This window comes from Anabrus simplex, chromosome 9 (assembly GCF_040414725.1).
Source record: "Anabrus simplex isolate iqAnaSimp1 chromosome 9, ASM4041472v1, whole genome shotgun sequence".
NCBI lineage: Eukaryota > Metazoa > Arthropoda > Insecta > Orthoptera > Tettigoniidae > Anabrus > Anabrus simplex.
Window position 1 is genome coordinate 118497051 of NC_090273.1, and position 18747 is coordinate 118515797.

Below are 18747 nucleotides of genomic sequence, written 5' to 3' on the forward strand. Positions count from 1 at the left end.
TATGTTGCCAGTAGGGGAAAAAGATCCGCATGGGGTCGACGCCCCGAACAAATAGCATTCAAAAAACTGCTATAATAATGTTACGCATAAAACTCCGTCTCTCTTATTACTCTAATTTACTTCAGGATGACCCATTAAATACACACACACAATTATTCTAATCAACCATGAATGGCCACACTTAATAATTACTGTCTATTCAGAAGTCTCTCCTCCTTATGGGATAGCAGGCGGTCTGGCCCGTTACCATAATGGGGATGGTTATAATCCTTAATTTCATGTCCCCAAGTCCAGCCATCTCGTACAGCAGCTGTGTGTAGACCGCTGGATTCGAACGCAGGGCTACGGGGTACACAAGACACGATGACTATTCGTTGGTTTGACTCCAGGGACAGTGCAGTAATTCACAGAGTCATGTGCAGTGAACAACCAAACAGCAATAACTCAACAGTATTCAACAGCAGGACGATACTCACAACAGCAGGTCTATTTACCCTCACATCCACGATAGCGGCTTCCCTCGCTAACTCACGGTGATTCTCAGTCCACATAAATTTACAAACACACAGTACTCTCACGTAGTACACAATATTCCCTTCCGCACATCGTCTGCAGTCAAGCTATTCGTTTGACACTCCGACACATACTACATCAGCTCCTCGTTCAGACCTCTGTGGGACACAAGTGCCAACCAACACCTCTGTCACCCTCGGCCCAGCCACCGAACCCCAGCAACACTGACTCCACCACGGAGCCCAACACTGACTCCACCACGGGGCCCAACACTGACTCCACCACGGGGCCCAACACTGACTCCACCACGGAGCCCAACACTGACTCCACCACGGGGCCCAGCACTGACTCCACCACGGGGCCCAGCACTGACTCCACCACGGGGCCCAACACTGACTCCACCACGGAGCCCAGCACTGACTCCACCACGGGGCCCAACACTGACTCCACCACGGAGCCCAACACTGACTCCACCACGGGGCCCAGCACTGACTCCACCACGGGGCCCAGCACTGACTCCACCACGGAGCCCAGCACTGACTCCACCACGGGGCCCAACACTGACTCCACCACGGAGCCCAGCACTGACTCCACCACGGGGCCCAACACTGACTCCACCAAGGGGCCCAGCACTGACTCCACCACGGAGCCCAACACTGACTCCACCACGGGGCCCAGCACTGACTCCACCACGGGGCCCAGCACTGACTCCACCACGGGGCCCAGCACTGACTCCACCACGGAGCCCAGCACTGACTCCACCACGGGGCCCAACACTGACTCCACCACGGAGCCCAACACTGACTCCACCACGGGGCCCAGCACTGACTCCACCACGGAGCCCAGCACTGACTCCACCACGGGGCCCAACACTGACTCCACCACGGAGCCCAGCACTGACTCCACCACGGGGCCCAACACTGACTCCACCACGGAGCCCAGCACTGACTCCACCACGGAGCCCAACACTGACTCCACCACGGGGCCCAACACTGACTCCACCACGGAGCCCAACACTGACTCCACCACGGAGCCCAGCACTGACTCCACCACGGGGCCCAGCACTGACTCCACCACGGAGCCCAACACTGACTCCACCACGGGGCCCAACACTGACTCCACCAAGGGGCCCAGCACTGACTCCACCACGGAGCCCAGCACTGACTCCACCACGGAGCCCAGCACTGACTCCACCACGGGGCCCAACACTGACTCCACCAAGGGGCCCAGCACTGACTCCACCACGGGGCCCAACACTGACTCCACCACGGAGCCCAGCACTGACTCCACCACGGAGCCCAGCACTGACTCCACCACGGGGCCCAGCACTGACTCCACCACGGGGCCCAGCACTGACTCCACCACGGGGCCCAGCACTGACTCCACCACGGAGCCCAGCACTGACTCCACCACGGGGCCCAACACTGACTCCACCACGGAGCCCAGCACTGACTCCACCACGGGGCCCAGCACTGACTCCACCACGGGGCCCAGCACTGACTCCACCACGGAGCCCAACACTGACTCCACCACGGGGCCCAGCACTGACTCCACCACAGGGCCCAACACTGACTCCACCACGGGGCCCAACACTGACTCCACCACGGGGCCCAACACTGACTCCACCACGGATCGCAACACTGACACCGAACCCACGGCTAGCCTTCCATTTTATAGCTGGGGTGATGGGAACCAGAACATTCGCGGGGTGGCTAGTGGCAAAACATTCCCGTTGAATCTCCAGCCGACGAAAACAATACACGGAAATGCCAGCCGTACCTTCTAGACAGGCTGGAAGCTCCCCGGTCGGCTGAGTCAATGTGCCCTTCTAAAGAAGTACCGAAAGGTGCTACAACACGGATGACACGTACCAATATGGACGCAGCTGAGGTATGAGTGGAGCTACACATACAATCGATTCAAAATCGTTATTATAACTCAGAAGCAGGGCTGAAGTCGCGGGTTCACTCTCGTATAAGGCCCATACCCTCTTCTTAGCGCAACTCATTAGAGTGCCTTCTGATTTATTGTGTGTACCTTCTACTTTGGTTTCTATTATTTGCAATTTCGCCATTCTGTCAGAAATTTTCTAACTTTCCAGCATCGAAGATTCAGCTTGATGACCAACATCATCAGTTATTTAAGGTCATCACTGTTCGTTGTTTACGTCACTTGTTCATACATTTAAATGCCTCGCCAGTTGACCGATTCAAGTCTGAAAAGTATATGAGAACGTGGCTGCAAAACCGCCCTACTGCAACATACACCTATTCATGGGTTTGTTCCAGTGAAAAGTGTGATCGCAAATCAAGAGAGGTACCTTGGATATTTTTAAATAAATAGCTGGAAGTACAGTGAGTTTCTCTCAACCGTTGGCCAGCAGGCACGCGCAGCTGATATGCCTCCCGTTGACTCACCTCTTCCCGTTACACAGCGCAGCGACAACACGGGAATGCCCGCACTTCGCAGTTCAGGTCCGTGCTTCTTCGTCTTCTAGTCCCTATCCGTTCCCGATGTCTGCAACCATCTTGGCTGTGTCTTCTCTGTTGTGAGCTGCTTGGAGCAACTCTGCCGCTGTCTTAATAGTCCAGTCTCTGAGGTTTTTAGCCAGGAGTTTCGTCTCCTGCCAACACCTCTCTTGCAGTAAATGGTACTTGCTTCTATTTCTCATGATGTGACCGAGGTATTGTAGCTTTCTCGTTTTTACACTGGTCAGTACTTCCTTATCTCTTCTCATTCTCGAAGGATCTCTGAATTTGTGACATGATCTGTCCATAACACTCTTAGCATCCTTCGGAATAGAACGCGTATTAAGTGTCGATCTGTCGCTGCAACTGTTCTCGAGTTATTAAGTGTTACTTCGAGGCACAATTGTCATAATGCCTCCGCATGTGTACACGCTAGAGGAAAGGGTATTTATGTACGGTAATTATGTGAAAACAAAGTCTTGTAGGGAAGTCGTTAGGTGATTTGTAACACAATTTCGTGGTCTACGCACTCCACATAGAGAGACCACGCGGAAACTCGTAAACAAATTGAGAGGAAGTGGTTCTTTATTCCATAAGAAGCGAAGTGTTAAAAAACGTGTAATTAACGAGGAAAAAGTAAATGAAGTCTCTTAAAAAATAGAACATACGCTTACAAAATCCCTAAGAAGACTTGGTCAAGAAGCCGGAGTTTCGAAGAGCTCCGCACTGCGGGATACGAAAAGGTTAAAGTTAAAACCGTACAAGAAATGTGTGAATGCAGTAGGAGACCATTTCCAGCATCTTCTGTCATAAGATACGAGCATATTTTCTCAATAATTAATTACTGATTTTCTTAATTTTTATTGTTATCCCATGTCATGAAGGGATAAAGTGAGCGAAGTGCTGTCCTCGTTGCTACGCCGCGGGGCGGGGAGTGATGAGTCAAGGGGAGGTAGGTAAGCTGGGCGCGCCTGCCGGTCAACCGATGAGAGAAACTCACTGTAAATCCAATAGAAAACTACAGTGTGAACAAATTAAAATTTTCAAACCGGTGCATTCAAATACGGATTACCTTCTTCGTTGTCATCATAAAATATCTTCTGTGTGCCTAATTTATGACAAATTGTGAGAAGTTTGTTGTAACTAGCTGAAACCCATTAATTTTAATCACCAGAGTGGTCTGGCATCTGAGATTTGTCATGCCGTGACTTAGAGTATATACCCTGTAAGAATATCAGCACTGCTTAGAAGCTACTAAAAATTAAAACAGTGTATAGTATACAGAATATGCATCCATGACGGTAGAGGACAGAACACATAGATTGAAGAAAAAACAACAATTTCATCCCAAAAAGATGAATATTTTGTGCAAGAATCCATCGGTTAGCAGTGAAGAAGGACCTCCCTCTAATCAGGAATGAACTAAGTTGAACTGATAGTTTGCGAACCAAAGTTATCAAAAGTAAAAGAGTAACAATATTTAATAATTGTCTTTATACATGTCGGTGGTCTCTAACCCGTAAAATTAACCAGCTTTGAATACATTGTTGGTGTCCAGAATTGGAAACAATCGAGTGTCCGGAAATAAGAACAAGTCTGTCCATGATTCAAATTTCGCGCCATGATCACACGTGCCGTGACCTACATATTACGACCAACACAATGCCCGGTTAAACCTTTCATCATCAATACTAGAGATTCTCTTACTCTCAGGTTGTACATTTTTTTCAATTTAAGTGAAACGAAGATCAGAATAAATATACAGTCAAGGAAAAGTGTGCGAGGCGCGTCTTTCCGTTTTTCTTTTGATATTGTGTGAAGCAAGAACCACGTGAGTCATGCCATTCACTACCGTTTCACTCTACTGCAAGAGGCTGCCGTCATCTAGTTACCTGTTTCGAAGACGCATATGACGTTTATTTCAAATGTAAACCACGTAGACGTTTCCCCTATTGGTGGGGACGGTAGAATAACACCCACGGTATCCCCTGCCTGTCGTACGAGGCGACTGAAAGGGGCCTCAGGGGTTCTGAACTTCGGAGCGTGGGTTGCGACCACGGGGCCCTCAGCTGAGTCCTGGCGTTGTTTCCACTTACTTGTACAAGGTTCCTCACTTTCATCTATCCTATCCGACCTCCCTTGGTCAACTCTTCTTCTTTTCCGACCCCAACGGTATTACTATGGAGGCCTAGGGAGTCTTTCATTTTCACGCCCTTCGTGGTCCTTGTCTTCCTTTGGCCGATAACTTCATTTTTCGGAAGTGTCGGACCCTTTCCATTTTTTCTCTCTGATTAGTGTTATATAGAGGATGGTTGCCTAGTTGTACTTCCTCTTAAAACAATAATCAGCACCACCACATAGACGTTACGAGTGCTCGGAAGTAGAAACTGTCCGGATATTTCCCCCCACCCACTTCCCTATATACATCTCCATTTTTTAAATGTTTTTTTTTTTTGATCAGTAGCTGAAGAGTTCGTAATATTAAATGCGTCTGTGTTGCATGTCTTATGCATTTCTAGTTTAAAATGGGGCATGGAGTTCGATGTAGTATTTGTCTCTCACTCGCCCTCGTACATCCTGCAATTATCTTCGTCCTTTTCTAGTTCTAAGTTGTTGCCTATTTCCTGATAATCAAAGATGATAAATTTAATAAAATAATTGCGCGGTCATGTAGAGTATTTTTCGCTCTTTTCGATGATTTAAAAGTCATAAATAATTATTACAAGCCCAATTTTTCACAATTACATTATTTTGGCGTTTGAATATACGTATTTTTGCAGATAAATAAAATATCACAAGATAGATAAAAATCGACAGTTCTAGTCTTTTGGGCAAGCAACTGAACATTGAAAATGATCCTTCTCAAAATGTGGAAACGGTAATTTTTAAGGCATTAATGAGAAGTAAACCATATGGCTTATAATGTACAAAATATTTATTACTATAATTATAGTGTATGTTCAATCCTCAGTCCTAACGCTGGTTGGATCCACCACAGCTCTGCCATCAGCTGTCATAGATGATATAGGCATCACTGAAGAGGAGTACTAGGGAAATGATGTACTTTTCCTCTGCTTTCCTCACCGAGCCAGAAGTTTTTACATATCAGTCTGCCAAGCCCACTGAAATACATGCACCAACCAACCCTATGGGCAATATTTTTCACACGATTTATAGCAGGGACTGGCTGCATAAGGAATAGCATTACTAGCATCGCTCATACCACAGTCACTTTCATATTGTCAATGCCAAGGATAAGACTGAGACAAACCAATGAAAGTAACAGAATTGCTCTAGCCTGTAATAGAAGACATATTGCACTGTAAACACTAGGTCTTGCCAGCAAGAGCATGACTATAATTATGAAAATGAAAACCTACAACCTGTTTTCCAGTCATTGACCGAGTGAGGGATGTAATGAATGAAGCAGATATAGGCTATTAGTACGATGGGGTCGCCACTCCCAAAGTGATTTATTAATGAGTGATAGATGCTATATGAGAATGGAGAGTGTTGCTGGAATGAAAGATGACAGGGAAAACCGGAGTACCCGGAAAAACCCTGTCCCACCTCCGCTTTGTCCAGCACAATTCTCACATGGGGTGACCGGGATTTGAACCACGGTATCCAGCGATGAGAGGCCGACGCGCTGCCATCTGAACCACGGAGGCTCCCAATTATAATTATATACACATTAATTAATCTGTTTATACGATGTAATTTTCCATTTGTAATCGCGTCGTTTTGGTTGTTCTTATTGATGAGGTTTACATTGCATCTCCACTTTGATACCGTTGGAAGTATTTGAAGGTCGATTATCTCCATCAATTGTCTTTGTTGATCACTCTACTATCGCGACATCTTCATCCGAACGACTACTCGATCATGGTTCATCACTATATTTCACCAATTTAAGTTTTTTACAATTTTCAAAAATTATTATTTGTGACCAAGCGATGTTTACGTGTTGGAGGACTAATGGCGCGCGACTAACTCACGTGATTCATTGTTAGATAACATAACCTCAAACCGGAAACTCAGTGGTTGACTAACTCTACCACCAGTAACGCTATTGTCACATCATACATGACCCACTTCAAATCGAACTTGAGACCTTAGTTTTGCGATATTCAAAAATCAGGCTCAATAATTATTTAACGAATTGTTATTTCAATAAATTTACATATACTAAATATCTTTACACTTTTATATACTAATTTTATCATTATTACATTTACATTTATATTACATAAATCACTTCAATATTCAACCTAATAGAATGCAAAATAAAGCTTAAAGTAAAGCATTTCATTTACACTGAGAGGATGTTTTATTGAAATATTTAAAGTACCGAGGGTACTGAGGGAAAAGATGTTCTCCATACTGGCGGACTATGCAATTAAGGATAGATTATTAAAATCAATCAAAGGCATTTATGTTGACAATTTGGCTGCAGCGAGAATTGATGGCAGAATGAGTTCTTGGTTCAGGGTACTTACAGTGGTTAGACAACGCTGTAACCTTTCACCTTTGCTGTTCGTCGATTACATGGATAATCTGCTGAAAGTTATAAAGTGGCAGGGGGGATTCAGTTAAGTGGAAATGTAGTAAGCAGTCTGGCCTATGCTGACTTGATCTTAATGGCAGATTGTGCCGAAAGCTTGCAGTCTAATATCTTGGAACTTGAAAATAGGTGCAAGGAGTATGGTATGAAAATTAGCCTTTCGAAGACAAAACTGATGTCAATAGGTACGAAATTTAATAGAATTGACTGTCAGATTGGTGATACAAAGCTGGAACAGGTAGATAATTTTAATTATATAGGTTGTGTGTTCTCCCAAGATGGTGATATAGTAAGGGAGATTGAATCAAGGTTCAGTAAAGCTAATGCAATGAGCTCGCAGTTGCGATCAACAGTGTTCTGTAAGAAGGAAGTCAGCTCCCGGACGAAACTATCTTTACATCAGTCTGTTCTCAGACCAACTGTGCTTTACGGGAGCGAAAGCTGGGTGGACTCAGGATATCTTATTCATAAGTTAGAAATAACATGCATGAAAGTGACGAGAATGATTGCTGGTACAAAGACGTGGGAACAATGGCAGGAAGGTACTCGGAAGAAGGAGAAGAAGGCTACGTTAGGAACGAACTCGATGGATGAATCTGCACGAATAAACCAGCTTCGGTGGTGGGATCATGTGAGGCGAATGGAGGAGGATAATTTATCTAGGAGAATAATATACTCTGTTATGGAAGGTAATAGAAGTAGAGGAAGACCAATTCGACGATGATTAGATTCAGTTTCTAACGATTTAAAGTCAAGGGTTATAGGACTAAATGAGGCCACAACACTAGTTGCAACTAGAGGATTGTGGCGACGTTTAATAAGTTCACGGAAGCTTGCAGACTGAATTAAACCAGCGTTCGATATCGCATATTATTCGTAAGTTATCGAACCTTCACCCAGCTTTTGCATATCCATATATAGCCAGCTGGTTCTGATTTGGTTGAACATGGGCCATCCGGCGACACGTGGCTATTAATGGAAGAAATGACACCTGAGGATAGGGGACAGTTTAAAGGTATATAATATATTTTCACTATTACTTTCCTACTATAATTATATTGTTGAACATTGTACTATAACTTTAGGATCTGGGTGAGAATGTAACAGGCAACATACAGAATAACAAGTTTGCGGGAGACAAAGCAAAATACCAGCAGAAGCTGCGATTCACGGCCAAGACGGGAAGAAGAACTTATCGAGGAACGCCAAACTGCGACACTATACGATAACTATTCGGAACGCTGTATTGTACATTACTGAGATCATGTATTAGGCAAAAGAGCTTGTATTCGATTGGAGAAGGAGGAAAGAAAGATTCTGAGAGATGTATTAGGGGGTAGCAAAAAAGCATAGTGTAATATGGGTGCATAGATCAAGGCAGTAAAGTACGCCCAATTTCAAGTGTATTACGGAAAGGAAGGTTGAAATTCGTGGGACGGCGTTGGGGAGCAAACATCATTTCGCGGGTTCAGAGATAAATGTTTATAGTTCTTAACGTAGCGGGGCGATAGCTTTCATCATCTCAGTACCTTAAATTGGGCCCGTTCACTTCAGCGAGCGTAAACAATTCACCCCTCACGCTCCTCAGTTGACGGACCCGGTCTAAAACTCCTGGCGCGCACCATCACGTACGCGTGTTTATGAGTTAAGTTTTAATATATTCTTTTCAGTTCATATACCAACAATGTGTCCGTTTTGTTTTATTTTTGTGTAAAATAGTGCCTTCGTTTATAGTGAAGTCCAACGCATCATGGACAGAAACAAGGAAAGAGAAACTTATAAAGAACGTTACTCAGTTTCACGCACAAGCAACCGTTGGCCAATGACATTTTCTTTTACTCTCTTGAACATTACTCGAATTAATTCATATATTATTTACAAGCATGTGAAAGGTAACTTCAAACAAAACATTCAAAAGCGTAATTATTTGAAAGAACTAAACCAACAGCTTTGCGTGAGATATTTGCAAGAACGGTATTCAAACTCTCCCAACGGGGCTAAATGAAATGGCGTATGGCTTTTAGTGCCGGGAGTGTCCGAGGACATGTTCGGCTCGCCAGATGCAGGTCTTTTGATGTGACACCCGTAGGTGACCTGCGCGTCGTGATGAGGATGAAATGCCCCCGTGTCAGCGAAATTAACCAATTAAGGTTAAAATTGCCGACCCTGCCGGGAATCGAACCCGGGACCCCTGTGACCAAAGGCCAGCACGCTAACCATTTAGCCATGGAGCCGGACTAACGGGGCTAAAAAAAGGAACATTCGCCAAATGTTAGGATTTTCTGAAGAAGAGCAGCCCTCTGCAGCTCTACAAGGGCCTGGAAGATGCGCCTACTGCGGAAATAGAAAAAAATAACCGACAGAAAAAAAATCAAGATTAGGTGCCGTTTATGCCAGTGACAATGGCATATGTTCGTTCAGCGCAGTACGGAACGTCAAGAATTTAGTGAAGGCGCAGAATGAACGTCAATTGTTTGACATCCGATTTTTGTATTCTCAAAATACGCTTGAACTTTATTTAAAAGTTCATGCAAAATTGTTTGCTAGTTCTGTAACATTAAAAATATTTTTTTGCTTTATTTATGCTATTTTTTCATGACCCGGTCTAAAACACCGTGCGCCCCTCCTCACGGGATTATTTATACGCGCCCTCTCCAAGGTTAATTATGCCTCTTCATTAAAAGTCAATAATAATTGTATAATAGAAATTGAAATAAATACTTTCATGAAATCAGCATAACACGTGAAATTATTTGAGATATGCCTAACTTTAGAACGTTGAGGAGCAAACATCATTTCGCTGAAAAACCCAATATGAGGAGCTCCGCTGCATGGCTGGAAAAGGGTATGGAAGAAAGCAGTTTCATCTGCTAATTAATTTCAATCGCGCTCTTTAGTCGGCCACAACGTTGTGCAGTAATAATAATACAAATAATATTAGTAATAATAATAATTGATTACATTTAAATTTCAAATTAAATTGAAGAATTATAATTTATTATCATATGTGCATTTAAATCACGCTCTAAACTTCACCGATTCATACCTAAATAATTGTACCGTCGTTCGGTGTGTAGTGCGTAAGTTATATGCAAGAAACAAATATATCGGAAATTTGTAGGTTTTCATTAAAAACACGTCTGGCCTTGCAGAACTTTGACTGTGCAGTAGATCTGGTATCCATGCGCCTACTTTAAAGTGTACTGTCTTTTAAGGTAGGGACGCATCATAGTACATTCTTCATACAGTATGTAGAGGGACTCATTCTGCACTGAAGCAAGTCAGATGCTTCCGTTCGGCTCTAGAATAACACATTACGAATTCAATGTGGTAATCCCATTTCTGCAACCGGTAACACCCGAGCGAAATGATTTGAATGACTTCCATGTCGACGGTTCCTCTGTTTCTGTATCATCAGTAGGCAAAATTGTTTTTTCGGTGTTATTCAATTCATTGTATTCTTGTACCTTGCATGCAACTTATCCATTCGAGCTAGATGTGGTGTCTCGGTTAGTACCCGGTTGACTTGTGGAAACGCCTCCTGGATTTCAGTCTTGATCATGCACCCTGGTGAGTTTGTCAACGCCCTCTTCACCTCTCTATATCTCGTTGAATGTCAGGAGGTGCAATCCCCGCAAGGCAGTACAGTTTATGCAGAAGTGCAGGCCGTAAACATCCCTTGGTGATGCGACGGGTCTCACTGCGTGCCACATCAACCATTTTGACATGGCTAGAATTTGTTTCCGACTGGAAAAGCACACTCAGTTGCAGAGTAACACAGCAGGAGAGCAGAAGTTCTCGCAGAACACAGATGTGTTTCCCATGTTGGTACTGTCAGCTTCTGTGCAACATTGTTCCTGGATCCATTTTCTGCTTGGTGGTGCTGAGAAGGAGGATTCAGGATAAGGCCAGTATTTACGGAAAATTATCGTTCGTAAGGTCAAAGGCACTATCATTTTATTTTCTTGCTAATTTTTAAAGGATTATCGGAGGAGGTACAGCTTGCACCAGCTTAAATATAGGAAAACTCTATTTTCTTTATTATTTGGCAACTAGAAATGTTTTCTTCTCTACAGGCTGTGTGGGGAAGAGAAAGTCACGAGGTTCAGAGCACTCCAGCGGACTTCCCTGAGTTATCGTGCAGGCTAATGCAAATAGTGAGCAAGGAGCGATCATCGAGGTGTAATTAATGCCGTGAATTTCATATCTAAAAGTGAATTTAAAAATACCATGAAAGACTACGCTATTTCAAATGATATTTATAAGTTTTAAATGACAAAAGAATTATTTTTCAATTTTTTGCTTCACTTCGCACCGATACAGATAGCTCTTACTGGCAACAAAGGGATAGGAAAGGGCCAGAATTGGGAAGGAAACGGCCGTGGCCTTAATTAAGGTACTGCCCCAGCATTTACCTGGTGTGAAAAAGGATTATCCTGGCAGAGTGGCTCAGACGGTTGAGGACCCGGTCTTCTGACCCCAGCTTGTCAGGTTCCGTCTTGGCCAAGTCTGGTGGTATCTAAAGTGCTGAAGCACCCATCAGCCTCGTGTAGGTAGATTTACTTGCACGTAAACGAACTCCCAACGGACTAAATTCCGGCACCTCGGCGTCTCCGGAAACCGTAAAGGTAATTAGTGGGAGGTAAAGCCAATAATATTATTATTAAAAATTATTAAGCCCTAAATAGGGGTTAACACCAAAAACAAAAATACTCATTCTTCCGAAACCTTCTTCTTTTGTACGAAGACGAAACTCCAAATGGCGGCATATATTTTTAAATCTTAGCTGTACAATAGAAAATATTTTAAAACATTCCACCTCTTAAGGGATTCAATTCCGTAAACGAAAATATTAATCCGTCCAAAACCGTTTGACGTTCGAATTTTAATTTTACAGTGTCCTAGGTGTCAAATTTGATGGACTTCAAAATGTTTTTATGTTATTGGTTGCACGTCCCACTAAATACCTGTATGGTTATCGAAGACGCCGAAGTGCCGGAATTTCGTCCCGCGGGAGTTCTTTTACGTGTTGGTAAATCTACGGACACGGGCTGACGTATATGAGAAACTTCAGATACCACCGGACTGAGTCACTTAGCAAAAAACATTATCTAGAATCAAAACTGAAGAAGTTTCAACATGCAGTCGTAACTCCCCTTAATATTTTTCGCAGGAAAGAATTCGGATTTATTTACAGGAAGAGTGAAATCTGGAATCAGCACACAATTCATCATGGGATTATATGAACTTAGCGTTGTAAGCAAAACGGACAATGAGCTTATGAGACGTTATTAATGTCTGTTTTGTCTGGCTCCATGGCTAAATTGTTACTGTGCTGGCTTTTGGTCACAAGGGTTATGGGTTCGATTCCTGGCAGGGTCGGAAATTTGAACCATAATTGTTTAATTTCGCTGGCACGGGGGATGGGTGTGTGTGTGTCGTCTTCATCATTTATTTATTTATTTATTTATTTATTTATTTATTTATTTATTTATTTATTTATTTATTTATTTATTTATTTATTTATTTATTTATTTATTTATTTATTTATTTATTTATTTATTTATTTATTTATTATGGCTTCTTTCATGTGGCGAAGTTAGGGCACGCGGCCCTCTCTTACAGTTAACCACAATACAACAAATAATATTAAGGTTGCCTATTGCATCCTCATCACGACGCGCAAGTCGCCTACGGGAATCAAATTTAAAGACCTGCATCTGGCGAGCCGAATTTGTTCTCGGACACTCTCGACCCTAAAAGCCATACGCCATTTCATTTCAATGTCTGTTTTAATGACTTACACCGCTGTCATTTTCAAGGTGTCAAATACTTTTGAACTATGCTTCTGGTATTATTTCACAATACTTATTTCATTCGGTTCACTGCCAATATCCATTTTCATCTTCCTTTTTTTTTTTTTTGTATTGAACGCCAAAAACTTTACACTAGGATCGCTATAACGTTCTAAATCATAGCAGTTCACGACACAACAGTGTCGTTCAGCACGACGAGAATGTTCCATATTGCCTGTATATATAAATTACGTGTTACAATATACTATTATACTGACGAATAACAAATCTTTCCGTGAATCAATACCACAGTAGTGCGTTAGTTAAACCAGCATAGCCTGCCCGCTATCTCACTGTTTCGCGCTAGTAGTCACTTGCACGTTCTCCATATGTGTATCTTCCGCTTGTGTACCCTGGCAAGTGCAATATCATTCTTCGTCACGGCAGTTTCAACTCTTCACCACCATGTAGCAGATGAGCACCTATGGGCCTCTGCAATGGCGAGAGCTTTCTGTACAAGATGAGTTGCATCACGCCGTTTGACGTGTCCATTCCAGCGGAGTCGTCTCTTCTTCAGTTCCTCACCGATAGCAATGGTACTGCTCGCTGTCGGTCAGAGTAACACACCGCAGCATTTCCACTTCTATGGCGTTCATTTACTGATCTTGCTCCTTGTGCCTTGCTGTGCAATCGGAGCTAAATTGTCGAGAAGTCTGACTACCATCTTCATTGTTCAGATGAGTCAAGTGCATAATTGGGATAATAGGTTCACAGCTAAACCCTACAGATTCAACAATATCGTACGGGAAAGTGCAGTAAGTCGTTTGTCACTACCTCTCAATTAAACAATGACTTTGAACTATATTAAATACATCAAACTAGTGTCAAAACTCAGACAAAAATGTCTAAAATACCGCTACCTTTCCAATTATTATGCCATGCAAGTGAATTTTCACAAAAAATAATTAAATACAAGTATCCCTCGCTTTACACGATTAATTCGTTCCGAGTAATCATCACGTAATACAAAACGCGTAAAGTGAATGTATTATAATGTGGGTTAGATAGGATGTGGGGACTATTTCGAGGAAAAAAATGAAAAGCCTACGAGTTTTAAACAAGTGCAAATTTTTCATTCATGCCTTTAGTACAGTGTGAAACTGTATGTACGTACATAACTTTGAGAGTCTTCACTCTGATAATGAAATGACTGGGTCTGGTGACCCAGGATTATCCATCTTTGGTTCTCTTGAAGATCCTGAGGCAACAAATTGAAGATTGTTACTCTTTTTGATGAAGTGGTCGAGACTCAGCTGGCGCTAGCATTCTTCTTCTCCCTCTTGAGTTCTTTGTAGCAAGCTAAAGGGTTCTGAATCTCTCTGGCAACTTTAGCACTTCTATCTTCGTCAGGGCCCTTCTCTTCAATAATTTTGATAGCATTATGAATGGGATTCAAAAAATCAGCTACTGATCCTGTTGTAAGCTGTTCAGTAGGTTCAAAAATTTGAGCCTCTTCCACTTCACCATTCATTTCTTTCTCCAATTCAAGAGGGTTTTCAGTGGTGAGTTCTGCTGACTGGAACTGAGGGAGTTCGTTCGCGTTTGCCCCGTCTACGTCCTCAAATCCAAATAGACCTTGCCATGTCAACGACTGCATGTGTTGAACTGGTAAGTTCTGGTTCAGCATCAAAATCAAAAGAATTAGCATTATGAGACCAAATCATCTTCCAAACTCTATTCATATAAGATTCTTCAACTTCTGCCCTTGCCTATCCAATGTATTCAATTGCGTTCTTAATGGTAAAGTTCTTCCAAAATTGTGTGACACTAGTTTAGTCTCCATCTGTTTCTTGAAGTAATTGCGTGAATGTTCCGCGTAGCGTTTGACGGTTCCCAATAACACCCTGCTCCATGGGTTGAATCAGGGATATTGTGTTCAGAGGCAGAAACAAAACACTGATGTTTTCATCAGCATCCGCGATACTCGTGAATCCGCAACCTATCTTGTGTACTTTTTAATATTTTATATAAGCGAGAACACGTATAACGAAGGATGACTGTATTAAAAAATCATAATCTCCTAGACACATTTTAGATGTTTCGTTTTATTATTAATTCATCCTCGGCATTAAAATGCATCTTAAGTTTCTGTTACATGTTTATAATCTATGTTTCTGAAATGGTAATAATGTAATCTCCTAGATGTTTAGTTTTTAACCTTGATTTATTCTCCGTAGGAAAATGTATCTTACGCTCTATTATGTATTCTTGTTATTAGATTTTGTATATTAATTGATACAATTAAGTTACAGTGGCAGTCAGTTACAGCCAAAGGGATCTCTGGTTCTACTTGTAATTAACATTAAATAAATATATTTCTAAACTCCCACTTTAAGTTTAACAGGATCCGAATGACGCACAAGACACCCGTCAGTGATCACTCACCATTTCATAAGCAACTACAAATGGTACTGCAAAAATGTGTATGCTTCGCGCAAATTTACAACTTTCACGAAATGATGGTCAGAAATTAAAAATTCCTAATACTTTACTGCAAAATGTTACGGAATGCTGCTTTTTTTACAGCACATGCCAACTGTAAATAATATTAAGTGCAGAGGCGAGTTTATGATTCAAGAAAGTAGAAAGAAGAAATTGTGACAGGGGTCAAACAGGGAGACAGGTTTGTCTACATACTTTTTTTCATTCTTCAGCTTTGTTCTATTCTATCCTGCGTCTTTTGTTGCATTCTATTTTATTAGTTTCTATTTGTTTCTTCTCGCACACTCGTCCCTGATTCGTCTATGCCCTCTATGTCACTTCTCGCGCACAAACACGGTGTGGTAGAACCTCGTAATTGGAACATAATGTTACAGTCAGCTCCCGCTTCGAGCGCTGTGCCAGCGTACAGCGAGCCACCTGGTGACGAATGAGAGTACCACTACAGCTCCGACGGTAAGGCATTCTTAAATTCAAATGATCATTATTGCAGAAGTCCTCCTCGTGAACACTCGAAATTTTCTTCTGAAGACGCCGAGCAAAAGATCTCTGTTAAACGTAAAGAGTTTCGCCTTGTCCCCTTGACATGGCATAAGTCCAAAAGCCCATATCATGTCCAGATGGAGACAGATTGTCACCGATGTTATTCAGCCTGGCACCAGACGAAATCATCAGACAACGGATGACAAAATGGAGTTACCACACACGTCAGGGGACAAGATGGATAACTATATTTTGCGGGCGACATAGCGATAGAGAGCGAGATGGATTAACATCAAATAAATGACTGGACAATATGAGCTAGTTGCCATAAGGGCAGGACTACGGATTTCCTCCGGAAAAACAAAGACTATGAACACCTCTGGAGATTGGAAGATACCAGAAGGCACCGTGCAAAAGGCAGACACGTTTGAAGTACCTGAGATATTTTATAACAGTAAGAAACAGGTGTAACGTGTATAACAGAGAGAGTGAAGAAGATAAGAACGATCAACATCACGACCAGACATCTGTGCAGCAGAGAGAACATGTCAACAAACGCGAAGATCAGACGATGGAGGACGTGGTACTGTACATTGTCGAGACGCGTACACTAGGAAGATACGGGGCAGAACGACTGAGGAACATACTGGGATCAAAAAGAGGAGGAAAAAGACTGGGGCGGAGATAATGCGACGAACTGTTCCGGAACATGATGCCCGGTTATCAGTTTCATTCTACTACAACCTTTACCACCTTGGAGAAAATATTTTAAATTTGAATAAACAAAGAAAAATTCTACCTGTCGAGACTAATGTCTAACAATGCCTGTCTGATGCGTTGCATAATGTTTGAATTATGGCACTGTAGATTTCACGTCTATTTTCACTAACTGTGTATTCTTAGATCGTTTTACTAATATCTTATTCCGAATTTAATTAAAAGAAACTTGTCTTTCTCGCGGTTAGTAATTTTAAGATATACAGTATCTCGGCTTCAAACTCATTGAACAGGACTGAGTAGTCTTCTGACCCCAACTTGGGAGCTTCCATGCTGGTTCAGTCCGGTTGTATTTGAAGGTGCTTAAATACGTCGGCCTCGTGTCAGGACTCCTACGGGACGATATTCCGGCACCTCTGTGTCTACGAAAGCCATAAAAGGTAGTTGGTGGAACGTAAAACACCAATAACATTCCAGTTATTATTAAAGTCATTACGTCAAATTAATATGATGCTCTATCTGTAATTTTTCATTTTAAATGCAATTCGAATTTAATAACATATTAAAAAGTCGATAATATGGATTGCCTATTTTAAATCTGCATGTCGAATAATTCGGGAGGGATTTCATATTTTGTCTCTATGGTGACAGAGCTTCCTCTGTGGATCAGTGGTAGAGTACTGGGCTACTGATTCTACGATAACGGGTTCCAATCTGAGAGAGGTAGCCGGATTTTTGAAGGAAAGATTTCCAATCGAAACTCCGTGTCGTAGGATTTAAACTATCTGTGGTGACACATTTGGTGTTTACCCGACAAAAGTAATTAAAACTGAGCTATCGATCATCAAACAGAGATCAATTTGTCTGCCATCTGCTAGGGCAAAATAAAGGTTGAAATTGACACACTAGCAGCCTCAATGGCATCAAGTCAAACTACCCGCACGAGTTAAGGCCATGCGATTAGGAAAACATCAGACAAGCAAGTCATTGCTGAAAACATCCCAGGATATGAGCTACGAATTTTAAATCAATAAAATATAATAATGTATGAGAATACATTTATTCCTAAACATTAAAATCATTTTCTTAATCATCGTTATACGGTCGATTAGATTAACAGTTTGCCTTTTCCTACCACTTTGACCACTAATGTGAGTCAATGCAGAGTTGCACTACATTCGGTGTGGACATTTTTCAAAAAACAAAAAAATCCCTGAGGGTTTTGAACCAAGGAACACATCACAAAATAATTATGTAAATAAGTTAATTTGGATAGGATTGGAAACCAAGCGAAAACGAGTAATGAATAAAAAGCGATTTTAGGTTGTTTTTCCGCAACTGCATTTAGGCCGGAAGTGATTTTCAAAATTTGTTTTGTATAGTTTGATATAGCTATCTAAGACTTACATTTTGAAACTTTTCCGGGCCCCACAGCCCTTCACCATTTAGCACAATTGAGGAAAATGCTTAATTTTATGTTTTTCGTAGTATGGGGTCTCCTACTTTGTCTGCTAAGAAATGTTTGAACATAAGAACTACTTAAAGACTGATACTCTGATGGGATATTCTACCCAAGATATTCGTAGGAAACAGTGGTACACCTACATGACGATCGCTTTTATCCTGTTCATGTCAACTATGTCTCCCATTAACGCAACACTCCGGAGATAAACATCAATATTTTGGTCATTTTGGGGATCTTTTTATG